The sequence below is a fragment of the Anastrepha obliqua genome, chromosome 6, assembly GCF_027943255.1.
Source record: "Anastrepha obliqua isolate idAnaObli1 chromosome 6, idAnaObli1_1.0, whole genome shotgun sequence".
In the NCBI taxonomy this organism is placed as follows: Eukaryota; Metazoa; Arthropoda; class Insecta; order Diptera; family Tephritidae; genus Anastrepha; species Anastrepha obliqua.
The window spans coordinates 66,409,458-66,419,355 of NC_072897.1; positions in this window are offsets into that span (position 1 = coordinate 66,409,458).

The following is a 9,898-nucleotide window of genomic DNA, read 5'->3' on the forward strand; positions in this document are numbered from 1 at the left end:
TGTTTCGATTCGCCAATATGTTTGAAACACAGGCTGGCGCGAAAACCCTCTTTGGTTGTTTGGCCGAGCTCCTCCTCCTATTTGTGGTGTGCGTCTTGATGTTGTTCCACAAATGGAGGGACCTACAGTTTCAAGCCGACTCCAAACGGGAGATATTTTTATGAGGAGTTTCTTCATGGCAGAAATACACTCGGAGGTTTGCCATTGCTGCTGAGGGGCGACCGCTATTAGAAAATTTTTTTTTCTTAATTTTGGTGTTTCACCGAGATTCGAACCTACGTTCTGTCTGTGAATTCCGAATGGTAGTCACGCACCAACCCATTCGCCTACGGCGGCCGCCAAGCACTTATCTTATAATATTAACAATGAAGCTAGAAACAATCTAATTTTATCTTCTACTTCTGCTAAGTTCTTTTTCTTAATTAGAAAGGCGAATTCATACAAGTAGTATAAGTATATACAATAGTTCAATAGCCAAATTTGCACACATGCATTTTGTTTTTGCAATTTATTGTTTTGAGTGTCAAGATCGGCTGATTACTTTTCACGAATTTCAATCCGAATGTAAACAAAATATAAAACAATCAATGGAAAAAGAAAAAATCAAATAAGTTATTCTAGTAAGATCACTTTATATGAATTTGCATTGGTATACAGCTACACCCAATAAGAAAAGTCTTCCATTTAATTTTTCCAACACTATGGCTGCTGTCTCCAACGCAACAATTTCTATAATCACTGTCTTGTGAATGTCTACATTCTAATGCAAGGCGAGAAGCACTAGAGAGCAAATGTAAATAAAATACATGTATGTCCTGCTAATGTGATTAGCCTACATTTCCATATCTAAACTGTTCACATGCTGGCGTATGCCGATGATATTGATTTCATCGCTCTTAACAACTGCGCCGTAAATTCTGTCTTTTCTAAGCAAAGGCAAAGGCAGGGCAAAGAAGCAAATCGAATGGGTACGGTTGTGAACGAGGACAAAACGAAGTAGCTGCTGTCATCAAACAAGCACTCAACAAGTGCCACTAGTTAAGTAGGCAAATGAGTAGTAAATTCCTCTCTCGACGATGATCGTCTGTGCTGTTATATGGCGCAAAAACTTGGAGTACTCAAGAGAATGATTATACGGAAGGCTTCTGGGCCTTTGCGTCTCGACAACGGTGAATATCGCAGACGCTGAAACAATGAGCCAATGAGAATTCATTCAAGGATTCAAGATGGCACTCAAGCAACAAACCCATTTACATGCACATTGGTCACACAATTTATTCGTAAACTCACAGATTATAAACAGATAAACCTGATACTTAGTACGATTTATACAAAAGAATAAAGTTTTAATATATTCGTAAAAAAATAACATTTTATTAAAATATAAACCGAAAAGTTAGTTCAAATAAGTATTTTTTTAATAGAGACTCTCGCTAGGCATAGGTAACTGAACAGTTACATAAATCGCTCTCTTTCTCTTTATATCGAAACCATTTAAACAATAGTATTGACATTTTTAATTTTCGTTGCTTATGCCTAAAGCATATAAAAATTATGCATTTTGTCGTATATGAATTTATATAATATAATTACGCATACGAAAATATGTCTTGGTGATAATATGAACTAGCACTGCTCCGAACAAAAAAATGTTGTGTCCCTGACTAAAAAAAAAATCAAAACGATTAACGATGTTAAAAAACATTTTTTAAACTGTCTTATTCGAAAAAAAAATGTATGAAAATATTTTGTATTTGGTATCCTCGAAACGAAGCAATAATAATAATGTAACTGCATGAAATTACATCTATCAGGACTCTAAATTAGAAAATAAAATTATAATATGTATAATACTTATGTGAACTGACTTGGTTAATGTACATACATACGTGCGTAACGTTTACTTACATAAATTATTTTGATGTTTGTACAGAACCAATTACGTTTTCACTCCCGAATGTGTTTATAAATTTGGCGCATGCCAAAATATTTCATATAACACTTAGATTGTAAACATAATTTGTTTAAGGTACGCTCTAAGTATGCTCTTATTTATTTGTATGTAATAAATGGAGAAAAAAGCAAAAGCATCTTGTTTTAATATCGTAATTCATTCCAAAATAGATACATACATACATATTGTTACGTTAAAATCTCTCACAATAATTCCTCCGAGCTCGATCAGTGGATTGTTAAATAAAAGTCACAAAGTAATGACAACACAACTTGCTCCATTTAATTTCAACTCTTTACTTTACGTGTACACGCTCACCTCAAGACTGAAAATACTATTCGCATGCACCTCTGCTTATAAACATGTGCTTAAGGGGACCCGGTGGTTTAGAAATTTCAAAAAATCGATTTTTTGTTTTTTTGATAATTCGAAAGTATAGCATCTTAAGAATGTACTGTGAAAATTTCATTCGGAAGTTCCCAATATTATAGTTTCTACAGCCCATTAACTAGGTAGAGAGCGGTCTGCGCGCTCCTGTACTCGTACCTCAAACTTTAAACTTATTTATATCGAAACGACTTTTTTTTGCCTGGTGCTTCCAAAAACTAACAATTCAACCGAATCGTCTGAAATTTTAATATATTGTTCACAACATTAAACATCAACAAACAAATATTATTTCAATTATTTCGTATTTTTTATTAAAAAACTAAAAAAAAAACGATTTTTAAAGTGTTAAATCAAAAACTGCGCTATTTTGTTAATATTCTTTTTGACGTGATAACGTCTTATAATTCGATTTAGCTGGTTGCACGCACGAAAAAATGTGTCGTTACCTTGCTCTTTTGACGTTACTTTGCTCATTTGTCGTTACCTTGCTCATTCGCCGTTACCTTGCTCATTGTCGTTACCTTGAATGAACTGCAAGCGAAAGCGCGAAACGAACGACAAAGCAAACAAAGCAAACGAACGGCAACGTTCGACATCTTGCTCTCTAATACTTAAGTGAGCGTATATATGTATGTATATGCGCATATGTACATATATAAATTCACGTATTTGTATTTGCATATGTCTTCTTATTGATTATTATTAATTTGATTTACTTAAAGAATTTAAAATAAAACCAAGTTTGTTAATAATACCTGTTGTTTTAATGTTATTATTATTAATTTTTTTATTATATATGAAGGAAAAAATGTATGGTAATATTTACCATATACCTTATAAGATATGTTGTGTACTAATATATGTATATAAACATGCATATACATATACAATTTCGCGCAATTTTCAAAAAGAACAAATCTATATGTAAAGATGCATACAAGTCATATGGACATATCAAATATACGAATCTATTCCGTACGCAAGCAAATGTAAGCTAATGTGCTTGAACTGCAAGCGAGAGCGCGGAACGAATGACAAAGAGCACAATCGGCCCCCGCGTTCGGCAACGTTCGACATCTGGCTCTGTCCTACTTGAGTGAACATATATATGTATGTATATGTATTTTTTTTTTATTTTTTTTATTTTTTTATGGAGGTGGCACAAAGCATTGAAAGCCGAAAAGTGTGGGACTTGCCTTTCGACTCACCCACTAAAAACCCACCCCAGCTCCGTTTCCCTCCCTCCGCGGGACAACCGTTAGGCATGACTTCGCGGGAGGGGGAGCGGCCTATTGCCAATTCTTGAAAATTTGCGCTGTGTTGTTCAGCGACGTCAACCGTCAAGTATCACTTGACGGGAAGGGGAACGGCCTATTGCCTCTTCATGAAGATCTGCGCTGTTGTTCAGCGCGACGCAGTTTGGAGATTACTATTTTTGCCATATTACATACAGCGGACCAATGTTCTTCTGCCTCTAACATCGACTAGGTTATCAGCCGAAATTGGCTTCCCCACTCTAGTGCTTAATTCCTCGCTTTCGAACACAAATCGTGGACAGACAAAGAAAACATGTTCTGCGTCTTCTACAGCAATGAGAACAGTACGGGTCGTCTTCGTGCTTAAACCTATATAGATATGATTTAAAACACCCATGTCCCGTCAGTATTTGGGTCAGATAATAGTCTAAGTGTCCCTGCTTACGGTTAACCCATTTGGCTATTAAGGGAATCAGACGGTACGTCCAGCGTCCGTTCAAGGACGAACTCCAACTTCCCTGCCATGAACGCAAGCTACGCTCTCTTGCTTCCTTGCGTATTGTCTATCGTTCTGAAGTAGCTTTGTTTTGGTAAACTTCAGCGTACTCTTTTGCCATTAAATTTATTGGGAGTAGTCCTGCAATAACCATAATGGTGTCTTCTGATACCGTTCGAAACGCGCAGCACACTCTGAGGGCACTCAGTCGATACACTGATTTCATACAACTCACATAATTGCTGCAATTAGCTGCTTCCGCCCATGCTGGAGCTGCATACAGCAAAATCGATGAGACCACGGTATTAAGTAGTCTCCTACGGTTTTGCCTAGGGCCTCTAGTGTTCATCATTATGCGCGTCAGTGCTGTTACTGCCTCTGCCGCTTTGCTGCTTGCGTATGATAGGTGATCTCTGCAGTTAAGCCTATGGTCGATTAATACGCCCAGGTATTTAATGAACGGTTTCGATCTTATGGTATTTTCGCCCACCATTATATTTGCCGACTCCACCTTCTTCCTGCTGCTAATGAGCACTGCTTCCGTCTTATGATCCGCAAGAGTTAGACCATTCTTGCGCAGCCCTTCTTTTACCACGCCGACAGCCTGGTTGCAGGTTGCTTCTGCTTGCTATAGTACTTTAGCTACGACCACAACAGCGATATCGTCAGCAAACCCTATAATTTTGGACCCTGGGGGTAAACTGAGACGTAAGACTCCGTCATACATAATATTCCACAGCAAGGGGCCTAGGACTGAGCCTTGTGGAACTCCGCCAGTTATTTTATATTCCCTGACACCCGCATCGGTATTATAGCGAAGGGTTCTGTCAGTGAAATAACTGAGTATAATCTTTCGTATATACGTTGGAACCTGGAAGCAATCAAGCGCCATCAAAATCTGGTTCCAGTTCGCGGTATTGAAGGCATTCTTTACGTCTAGCGTTGCCATTAGGCAGTATTCCTTGCTACCGTATAACCACCGAGTTCCTTCGATTGCCTTCTGCGCAATGCTTTTAACCGCAACTACAGCATCTGTGGTTGAGCGAGCCTTGCGGAATCCGAATTGCGAGAATGATAGACCGCCTGCGTCATCAATGGCAGCCTCCAGACGATTAGCGATCAACCGTTATAGAATTTTACCTGCGGTGTCGAGCATGCAAAGGGGGCGGTAGCCGGTAGGATCTTCCGCTGGTTTAGATCCTTTTGGAATCAGCACCAGTTTCTGTAACTTCCACTGAGTTGGAAATGTGCCTTCTGTTAGACATGTATTGTAGAGATCTACAAAAATGTCGGTATGGCTTCGAATTGCCACTTTTAGTGCCTCGTTGGGGACTCCGTCTGGGCCAGGAGCTTTATTGCTTTTGATCCGTTTAGTGATCATCAGGAGCTCATCTTTGTCTGTCAACTGCATATTTTGGTCCCCCTCACAACATTTCCCCAAATCATAGGCTCGGAGAGCATCTTGTGCTGGGAACAATGTTTCAACTACATTACGCAGTGTGGCCGGGCACGTTGTTGGGAGTGGCTTGAAAACTTTCAGTTTTTTCATGACTAGCCTATACCCGAGTCCCCAAGGGTTATTATCGACTTCGTCACATAGTTGGAGGAAACATTGTCGTTTACTCCCTTTAACTTCCTTTTTCAGGGCCTTCCTTTTTTGCTTATACTGAAGCTGGTTCCCTTGGAAACTGTGCGTGCTCCTAGAACGTTGATAAACTCGCCTTGGTCTGTTGCACTCGCTACGCAATTCCGCAATCTCCGCTGTCCACCAGTAAACGGGTTCACTGTTATGCCTGTTAGGCCTTGTTTTAGACATGGCTGCGTAGCATGCTTTTGTTAGGTGCTTCATAGTTTGTGTAGCCTTCTCAGTTGCATCACCAGTGAGTGTTACATCTGCCAGCATGACTTCGATTACTTCAGCCTCCATTAAGTCGACCCTGTATCTCGCGTCGTATGTATATGGCACCTTTGATTCGTCATGTTTCTTTATTTCGCAGATTATCGCGAGATGGTCACTCCGGGTATAATGCTGGCTGTATGTATATGTATGTATATGCGCATTTGTATATAAATTCACGTACTTGTATTTGCATATGCCTTCTTCCTATGTGCATGGTAATGAACCATTTCTCTGTTGAGAATAGGACGATGATAGAAAAAGTAGGAAATGAAAGGCAGTGTTTCGAGTGTAAAGTGTCTTGAAAAAGGCAAATCAGTGATGGTGCCTCTTAGTGTTGTTGACTTATTAACGTCTGATGCACAATCGAAATTGAAGATATCTTTCATGAATTTGATAAATGTTTCGTCATTTTTCACGTTTGTGTAAATGTAACTTGACCTATCCCATTGCAATTCCATTTACCTCCTCCTCTATATCCATACAAAATATCTATCAAACAAATAAAATTAAAACTTTGTTTTGAAAATTGCAACCATTCCATCAATATTTTTTTATGACGTTGTCACGTTAAACTATCGTCAGTAAACCGACTTTACAGACAACCTCTTTTTTTTCTAGTACGGGACGTATCTACATTCATACTTATTAATAATTTATTTGGTTTTTGTGTTTCAGATAAATTTCTTCAAATGGACAACACCGTCCAGGTCCAATTTTTCGGGAGGGTCAACTTCAGCGCCATTTTTTAAATTATTAAAATTAAAAATAAAAAATTTTTTTTCATTCTTGCATGTAAAAGAAGTTATTAAAAAGCCTAAAAATTTAAATATCGTTTTTCATTTTTTTATTGTAAAAAAGTTCCTGAAAACACCCTAAATTCTCGAGCTGTAGACCACCGGGACCCCTTAATTACGATAGTTATTATATTATTATTATAGTTATTTCTAGATCTGGCAGCTCGCATCATCTGGTGAGTTCTGTCTCGCGATCTGCTGTCGGCATCAAGGCGAATTCATGTTTTTGTTTTGGTACCTCATTCGATCGTTATTGTTGCCAGTCGGTTCGCGAAGTACCTCGATTCGCTTATGTTTCGATTCGCCAATATGTTTGAAACACAGGCTGGCGCGAAAACCCTCTTTGGTTGTTTGGCCGAGCTCCTCCTCCTATTTGTGGTGTGCGTCTTGATGTTGTTCCACAAATGGAGGGACCTACAGTTTCAAGCCGACTCCAAACGGGAGATATTTTTATGAGGAGTTTCTTCATGGCAGAAATACACTCGGAGGTTTGCCATTGCTGCTGAGGGGCGACCGCTATTAGAAAATTTTTTTTTCTTAATTTTGGTGTTTCACCGAGATTCGAACCTACGTTCTGTCTGTGAATTCCGAATGGTAGTCACGCACCAACCCATTCGCCTACGGCGGCCGCCAAGCACTTATCTTATAATATTAACAATGAAGCTAGAAACAATCTAATTTTATCTTCTACTTCTGCTAAGTTCTTTTTCTTAATTAGAAAGGCGAATTCATACAAGTAGTATAAGTATATACAATAGTTCAATAGCCAAATTTGCACACATGCATTTTGTTTTTGCAATTTATTGTTTTGAGTGTCAAGATCGGCTGATTACTTTTCACGAATTTCAATCCGAATGTAAACAAAATATAAAACAATCAATGGAAAAAGAAAAAATCAAATAAGTTATTCTAGTAAGATCACTTTATATGAATTTGCATTGGTATACAGCTACACCCAATAAGAAAAGTCTTCCATTTAATTTTTCCAACACTATGGCTGCTGTCTCCAACGCAACAATTTCTATAATCACTGTCTTGTGAATGTCTACATTCTAATGCAAGGCGAGAAGCACTAGAGAGCAAATGTAAATAAAATACATGTATGTCCTGCTAATGTGATTAGCCTACATTTCCATATCTAAACTGTTCACATGCTGGCGTATGCCGATGATATTGATTTCATCGCTCTTAACAACTGCGCCGTAAATTCTGTCTTTTCTAAGCAAAGGCAAAGGCAGGGCAAAGAAGCAAATCGAATGGGTACGGTTGTGAACGAGGACAAAACGAAGTAGCTGCTGTCATCAAACAAGCACTCAACAAGTGCCACTAGTTAAGTAGGCAAATGAGTAGTAAATTCCTCTCTCGACGATGATCGTCTGTGCTGTTATATGGCGCAAAAACTTGGAGTACTCAAGAGAATGATTATACGGAAGGCTTCTGGGCCTTTGCGTCTCGACAACGGTGAATATCGCAGACGCTGAAACAATGAGCCAATGAGAATTCATTCAAGGATTCAAGATGGCACTCAAGCAACAAACCCATTTACATGCACATTGGTCACACAATTTATTCGTAAACTCACAGATTATAAACAGATAAACCTGATACTTAGTACGATTTATACAAAAGAATAAAGTTTTAATATATTCGTAAAAAAATAACATTTTTATTCAACATTAAAGGAACAAAAACTTCAAAATTCATTTCTGGTGTTAGAGAACTTAAGTCAATAACGAAATGCAAAAATATTATTCGTATATAGCCATATAAAGAATATTTTATCTAAAAAATAATAGAAACAACGAGTATTCAGTACTTTATTGGGCCGCCTTTGGCTTTAATAACTGCTTCCAAACGTCGATGCATACTTTTTATTTCATTATCTGTAATTTTCTCCCACTCAACACGTAAAGCTGTCTTTAATGATGCCTTTGATGTTATTTTGTGCTTTCTGATTCTCCTTTCTAAGAGCTCCCAGACATGCTCAATTGGGTTCAGATCCGGTGATTGAGGTGAACTGCTTACAGTAGTAAATAAGCCATTCTTACACGAGATAAGATGAGTGTTTTGGGTTATTGTCATATACGTTGGGTATAACGTCTATTGGCGTAACTGAAACTGTTAATTTCAAAATGTCATAACTTTTTTTTAAAAAATCGTACAATAATTTTAAAAAATGGGGTTTAAAGCTAAAGAGTTGTACTATGCGACCTTTTCGTTGAAAATTGAAAAAAACAATTTTCTATCCCAAAAAAAATTATCAAAAATGGCTAAAATGGCCATTTTTTGACCTTTTAGGCTTCATTTACCAAAAATCCTGACGTGATGGAGCATTTTGAAGGTCAGATTCGTTTTCAGCGCATAAAAAACTACAAGAAACAAGTACAGCCATTCTAGAAACTGAAAAAAGTTAAATTTCGCAGGCAACACAGGCCAAATAAATAGTCAGCAATATTCCGCAGTCTGGAGCAGTGTAGCGTAACATTGTTTATTAACGTGTATTTCGCATGTTTTTGCAAAACAGAACTGACCAAATCGCAAGAAAAGAAAATCTGTTGCTCTATCGATAACATGTTGTACGAATTCGCCTCACAATGAACTGTGTGAGCTTTATGATAGATATCTTGCAGTGAAAAAAGACCCAGCAACTCCGCTGATTAGGTCATGTCATCCGAATGGATGGAAGCGCTCGTGGTAGCGATGCAATTAATGCTTGCGGTTACAAAAGAATAGGAAGGCTTCCTTTGCATTAGAATGACCAAGTGGACAAGGACTTGACTTCCTTTTGTGTATCAAAATATCGCCAATTAGTACGATGAGGAAATAGCATTGTTAAACTCGGTTAAGATCGCTTAAGCGATTATCGCACCAATCAGAAAGAAGAATTTTTTACATTTGTCATTCATTCAGCAAAAATAATTTTACTTATTAATTTTCGCCATTTTTTTATTATTTAGTTATATATGTATGTAAAATAGAACTAGTATGAATAGTAAATTACATGTAAAATAACAACACATACAAACTTATATACAATACTTGTAAATATAATCGTGCCTCGAGTTGAAGAATAAAAACTGCGATATTGTGAATGGGCTTTGAAAAAAT